The sequence below is a fragment of the Camellia sinensis genome, chromosome 6 (genome assembly GCF_055761805.1).
Source record: "Camellia sinensis isolate YWXY chromosome 6, ASM5576180v1, whole genome shotgun sequence".
NCBI classification, from domain to species: domain Eukaryota; kingdom Viridiplantae; phylum Streptophyta; class Magnoliopsida; order Ericales; family Theaceae; genus Camellia; species Camellia sinensis.
Genome location: NC_138966.1, coordinates 144,767,321 through 144,775,246, shown reverse-complemented (window position 1 = coordinate 144,775,246; position 7,926 = coordinate 144,767,321).

Genomic DNA, 7,926 nt, shown 5'->3' with positions numbered 1-7,926 from the left:
AAAAGTGATTGTTCGCCTTTAGCGGTACACATGATCAAAGATGATGATTAGATGAATAATAATTAGATTGTTAACATAATGAGTAGGAGAAATTGTCGAAGGAGGTGCAAGTGTCTAAAATTATAAAATGATCTGATTATTAATCAAATTAAGATTTAGTTTGAATGCAGACAGTTCTGTCGATTTTATCTGTTTTGGTCCTTTTAGAGGTAAAAAAAGAAGAGGAAAAAAAAGGAACTTGATTTGTAAAAAATGACATATTTATCCAGCAAATCAAGCTAGTAATTTGCACAATATTGAGCAGAAATTGTAATTATGTGCATATTTTAAAAAATAAATCAATAATAAATTTTATTAATAATAATTATAATATTTTTAATGAAATTGTAATATTTTGTGAGTGTGCCGTTAATTTGTATTTTTTATTATCTAATTGTACCACATAAATCAAAATTAATAGGGTAAATTACATTGACACCCCCTGAGATTTATATTTATTACAGTTCTCCCTCACCTTTTAGAAATTATATCTCCCCCTGAGGTTTAAAGTTGCATTACAGATTGCTCTCTCTAGCAATTTAATTTTTTTAAATACCAATTTTGCCCTCACTGGGTAAATTACATTGACACCCCACACATTTTAGAAATTACAATCTCCTCCCAAAGGTTTAAAGTAGTATTACCAATTGTCCCCTCGGTTAGTATTAGTTGAAAAAAAAAATTATTGAAAAAAAAAATTTCTAATCAAATTTTTAAATTTCTATTTAAAAATCAAAGTAAACTCATTTTTTTAATTTATGTTTTTTTCTCAAATTTACAAACTGAGACAACTATTTATAAATCAAAAAAATTATCAAACAAGTTTTTATGACAGTTTTTAAATTTTTGTAAATATAAATTGTGAAAACCCGCATTTAATTAGCTTTAAAATAAAATAAATAAATTAATTAATTAATTAATTTTATCCAAAGTCTATCTAAAATATATGATAGTGTAAAAGTTAGTTTTAAATTAACCAAATTCAATCACTAATAATGATATTATTAAGAATAATAATTTTGTGGGTATTTAATATTTATTGTTTATAAATTATGTTAATTAGGATTTAACATGATAATTATTCTTACTAAATACCTTAGTTAAAAATTTAAGTGTATTAATTTTAAGCAACTCACACAAATACACAAATATAAAATAAATAAATAAGCAAATTTTCAGTGGCAACTTTGCCACATGTTTGTTTACATGTTAATATAGGAAAGAAGAGCTCATTATGCTCTTGGAATTGAGAGAAAGTGATTTCATAGAATCAAGATAAAGAGAAAGAAAGAGAGAGAGAGAGAGGATGTGGGGAAAGGCTCAACATGATTATATATATACACTAGCGGTAACCCGTGCGATGCACGAAAAAATAAACTATATACATTTTGTGTGATATATAAATTATTCTAATCTTGAATTATATTTTAATAGCAGCAAGCCATGATGTTAGGCCATCTTGGTTGATGTTAACAATAATTAATCTACAAAATTTCACAATAAAAATTTGATATACATAAAAAATTGTTAATTATAAAGATTGTTAGGATAATAGTATTACAATCACTTGCTAACATAAATAATTTGTATCAGACTATAGTGTCATGCAAAAAAAAAAAAACAAAACAAAAACAAAAACAAAAACAAAGCATTAAAAGAAACAAATTGTATAAGTTATCATAAATTTACTTATTTTAAATCAATGATTTATATTATTATTGTGGGACCAAATTATGAATAAATCTCAACTTTTAATTATAATTTGTAAGTAATCATTCTCCATAACTTGAATAATACTTGCATAGTTTTTACAACATTTAAAAAAAAAAATCAAGATAAGAATTTTGTAGGATTATAAAAATTATATAAGAAAATAGTTTAATCCATTTTATTTATAAAAAAAAAATGATGACAAATTATTTGAATTGTATTTGAAGAATTATAACAAATGATAGCTTTAATCATTATATACCAAAAAAAAAAAAATTATATAGATTACTCAACAATAAAATGGTCGAACATAACTAAAGTCATGGATATTGAATTAAATCATATGGGCTCTAATAATATAATCTAATAAATCAACTAATAATAAAAGAGAGATATCAACTAATATGTAGTATTTCTCTACTATCTTTGTATTATATTCATTAATTTCATATATCATATGAAAGTTTTACTTGTCTCAATCTTTCAATAAAATAAGCACCAAGAAAACAAATTTGATAAGAAATTAGTTCTAAACTTTATTATTAAAAAAATAGAAATTTCAAAGAGGAAATTTAGAGATGAGATTGAAAAAAATACTATAACAAATGACAATCTTATAAAAAAATAAAAAGAAAGAAAAAGAAAAAACACATAGCAATGATCTGATGTAAACTATTTTTAAAAATTAAAAGAAAGAATATCAAATTATTACCTTGGATAATATAGTGATGGAAAATAATTTTGTGAGATTTTTGTATTGCCTTCTCCCATACAGCTTTCATTATTTAATTATTAATACTCTTCTTATTCATAGCCAACCATTCTTTTTTTATATATGTCTTTATCACTTGATAGATAATAACAAATAATAAAAATTATGAGGAGTAGGTTAAGAGAGATAAGAAGTTATAGATAAGAGTATTTCACAAGATAAAAAATTCAAAATAAAAAAAGATAATATGTGATAAAAGGAGAAAAAAAATATAAGTAAACCAAAATAAATAGTTAGATAGATATGTTTTTGATAGATATGGATTAACAAATCATATATTTATGTAAATTTTATTATTTTAATTTTTTTTTGTAAATCAATTAGTTAATCTTTATCTTTATCTGTAGACCATAGAATTAATTTTTATAAATTATTTATCAATTCTTATATGTTTATTTATCTATAAGTCATGAAATTATTATTTTTCAAATAATTTTTAAAATTTTTATCTTTATCTAAATGTCATGAAATAAATTTCAATAAATTATTTATGATTTTTTTATATGTTTATTTATAATGAAATTAATTAAAGTACAAAATGAAGGGCAAAAAACATGAGTAATTTTTTTTTAAATCAATTTTTTAACCTTTATTTTTATCAGTAGGCCATGAAATTAATTTTTATAAATTATTTATCAATTTTTATATGCTTATTTATGGGAAGAAATTTTAAATTATCTATAAGTTATGAAATTAAGTATTTAATTTTTATCTTTATCTGTATACCATGAAATTAATTTTCATAAATTATTTATCAGTTTTTATATGTTTATCTATATGGAGGAATTTTGAAATTCAAATCTTTATCCATAAGCCATGAAATTAATTTTCATTTTAATTAATCAAACAAATAGAAAATGGAGGAAAATAGAAAACACGAAAGACAATCAAAAAGGGTTGCCACGTAGGAAAGAGATAATTTTAAAATAGATAATATGTGATAAAAGGAGAAAAAAAATATAAGTAAACCAAAATAAAGATTTAGATAGATATGTTTTTGATAGATATGGATTAACAAATCATATATTTATGTAAATTTTATTATTTTAATTTTTTTTTGTAAATCAATTAGTTAATCTTTATCTTTATCTGTAGACCATGGAATTAATTTTTATAAATTATTTATCAATTCTTATATGTTTATTTATCTATAAGTCATGAAATTATTATTTTTCAAATAATTTTTAAAATTTTATCTTTATCTAAATGTCATGAAATAAATTTCAATAAATTATTTATTATTTTTTTATATGTTTATTTATAATGAAATTAATTAAAGTACAAAATGAAGGGCAAAAAACATGAGTAATTTTTTTTTAAATCAATTTTTTAACCTTTATTTTTATCAGTAGGCCATGAAATTAATTTTTATAAATTATTTATCAATTTTTATATGCTTATTTATGGGAAGAAATTTTAAATTATCTATAAGTTATGAAATTAAGTATTTAATTTTTATCTTTATCTGTATACCATGAAATTAATTTTCATAAATTATTTATCAGTTTTTATATGTTTATCTATATGGAGGAATTTTGAAATTCAAATCTTTATCCATAAGCCATGAAATTAATTTTCATTTTAATTAATCAAACAAATAGAAAATGGAGGAAAATAGAAAACACGAAAGACAATCAAAAAGGGTTGCCACGTAGGAAAGAGATAATTTTAAAATTATGAGAATTTAGGAATGAATATTTACAGATTTTTGATAAAACCACTACATTTGATTATATATATAGTATAGATATGCATAATACTCCTCCAGATCAGTGAGGAGAGTAAAGGCAAAAAAAAAAAATTCTGTGAGTACCAAAGCAATAGGAGAAGAAGAAGAGTGGGAGATTAAGGTTGTATATTTTCCTACCATTTCACTATTCCATTTTAATCCTACAACTAAGTAAGAAAACATTCTCAACTCTCTCATTTTTTTTAATTGTTGAAATTTTCAGATGATAAAATGACTAATTTATAGATAGAAATTTTTATATATGTATGTAAATTTTGTGATGTGTATATCAAATATTTGAAGATATTGATAGTCTTAAGGTCATGGTATTATTGTAGAAATAGGCTTACATGTGTAATTTATACCATTAAAGAGCGGATTGAAGAATTTATTTGGTCTTTGAATCTGTCAGAAATTTTATACGAATTTTTAGACAATTTTATACTCAAAATTTGAAGATGATTTCTCCACAAAGTTGTTTAGAATGATGTCTACTTCATCCATGCATTTTTGCAACAATTATGGAGTTTTGTACAAATTTATACAGATTTTTAACCAAATCTGAAGCTATAGGAAGATTTTACTATGTGTTTGAAAAATCATTAGAATTTTTATATTAAACCAAATCTAGTAATTTATAAACAAAAAATGAAATTTGAGAAGTCTAATTTCATAATAAATTTTTACATTATGAAATTGATTTATAAATTTAAGTATGAAATTAATTTAAGAAAATGTGATAAATCTGTGTCATAAACTTTCTTAGAATTTTTAAGAATTATTTATAATTTATTTTTAGAAAATGCTTTATGAAAAATGATCATAACATGTTTATTGAGTATTATGTAGATTTGTATGAATTTTAGAGTTGTATAATAATTTATTTATAATTTTATTTGCGAGATATACATTCTAAAACTTTTGGCAGATTCAGGAGAAATAAAAAATTATCTCTTCAATTGTTTATTTGGACTAAAATAAGATGATTTCTTCTACAAAGTTGTTTAGAATGATGTCTACTTCATCTATGCATTTTTGCAACAATTATGGAGTTTTGTACAAATTTATACAGATTTTTAACAAAATCTAAAGCTATAGGCAGATTTTACTATGTGTTTGAAAAATCATTAAAAATTTTATATTAAAGCAAATCTGGTAATTTCTAAACAAAAAATGAAATTTGAGAAGTCTAATTTCATAATAAAATTTTAGATTATGGAATTGATTTATAAATTTAAGTATGAGATTAATTTAAGAAAATGTGATAAATTTGTGTCATAAACTTTCTTGGAATTTTTAAGAATTATTTATAATTTATTTTTGGAAAATGCTTTATGAAAAATGATCATAGCATGTTTATTGAGTATTTCTATGGATTTGTATGAATTTTAGAGTTGTATAAGTAGTTTATTTATAATTTTATTTGCGAGATATACAGTTTGAAAATTTTGGCAGATTCAGGAGGAATAAAAAATTATCTCTTCAATTGTTTATTTGGGCTAAAATTTAATATTGTGCTAGTCTAATTTTGTAGATTAAAAATCCATACGTGTGCGTGATTATGATTTATTTCTTTTTGGTATCTACATTATTATTTCATACCATGGTTTAAATTAATTGTTTATTTAAATCCTGTACATTGATTTATTTTAGTGTGACATGTGTAACATTTTATGTTGAGAATTTTTATGAGTTGGTACAATATTATTGACGAATAAAATTGGGATTATTTGTGATTAATATAAAAACTAACTAAAACGATTAACAGTATAGCGATCCTAATTTTTCCTTTATGTATCTGTTGTATTCCGGACTTTGGCTCCGTGGATTTGTTTGCTGTTAATCTTGTTGGCATCCTTTATTCCCTATGTTTGAGTTTTAGGATGTGTTGGGCATGTTTCGAGCAGGTGGGTTGAGCCTTGGTCTAGAATCTTGTCGCCAGGTTTTTGGTCGTTCCGCTCGAACGGGTCGTGTAACACTCGAGCGGAGATTGCACACTCCCAGCATTTTTGTGCTCTGCAAAACTTCTGCAAGCATGTTTTTCACGCTCGAGCGGTTGCGCTCGAGCGGGTATGTTGGCGCTCGAACGGGTAGTGCTTTGTTTGTGAAAGTTCTAGGAGGGGGGAATCTATACTCGAGCGGACTGGTTTTTCGCGCTCGAGCGGATGTACTTTATTCTTGTGTCTTGGCGCTCGAGTGGGCATTCTTGCGCTCGAGCGGACCCAGTTTTTTATTCTTGACACTCGAGCATTGCGTTTTCCGCTCAAGCGGACCTGTCGTATATCAGAAGGCAGTTGGGCATTTTTAAATCACTTTTTACAACTTCTCTCTCTCTCTTACTTTTCAAAAACGCCATTTGAGACCTTCTCTCTCTAAAACCCCCACTTCTCTCTCAGTATTGATCTAGCTAGGGAAATCTCTCACCTTTTGGCCTTTGTAAAAAAGGTGTTGATCGTCGAGGGCTACACTTTGATCCAAAAATTTCGGGATTTGGAGCATCTTCATTTTTGTAATCTCCTTCGTTGGGTTTCATCTTTTGAGGTAGAGATTCCTACTCACTCTTATGGGTTTTGACCTAGATATTGAGTATTTTGTATAAATAGTTTTGGGTTTTGGAAACTAGGGTTTCAAATGTATATTTTTGAAAAGAGGGTTTTGATTATTTTGGACCATAAACATGTATTTGGGTTTCAAAATGAGTAGGTTGATGTTGTTGGTAATATATGGACTCTTGGAGTCAATATTGAGAACAAAGGGGAATTATGCCATGTTTTGGTATATTTGGGTCATTAGTGTAATTAATGACATTTGGTGAGAAATTGTGGAATTGAGTTGAATATAATGAAATTGGCTTATTATGAGATGGATTAGTGAAGTCGGATTTATTAATCGCTTACTTTGGAAAATATGGATATTTTATCTGTTGGTACTTTTATTATCTGTTTAGAAATAATTGCTTTGGGCTACCGGTGGAGGGTAGTTTTGATTGTTGTAGACAATGCATGATGATTAGGCAAACTAAAACTAATCAATTGGATGTGTCATAGAGTATGACGGTTGAAAGAATACATTAACTTTATGTATTAATTTATTATGTATATGACCTTTGTGTATATACGTTGTGTGTGGGGGGGGGAAGAGATAGGGGATGTACTCCACGATTTAAGGGAAGATATGGGATGGACCTCTAAACCGGATATTGTTTGGGAGGAGATAAGGGATGGACTCCGTTGATACAGCTCATATGCTTATCAATTAATGTGTTGATATAGCTCATATGCTTATCTATGGAAGTGTTGATATAGCTCATATGCTTATCTATCGAAGTGTTGATATAGCTAATATGCTTGTCTATTGTGAAATGGGAAATGTTTAATATGAGTCACTACCTCATGTAAAGTGTTAGCCAGGTTCTGAGCCGTTGCTGTGAATTGTGAATTTGATAAGATATGGAAAGTGAAATGAAATATGGACACTGTGGTCATGAAATGAAAGTGGTATATGAATTGGTTTATATAAGTCAAACATTTATCAATTGCTAATGTCTTAGTTACTGCTCATATTATATTTAGCATATCTCTACTGGGCGTTGGCTCACCCTATATGGAACATTATTTTCAAGTGCAGGTAGCATGCCACCTCCAAGGACATAGTTTGGATGGTTATGAGAGTTGAA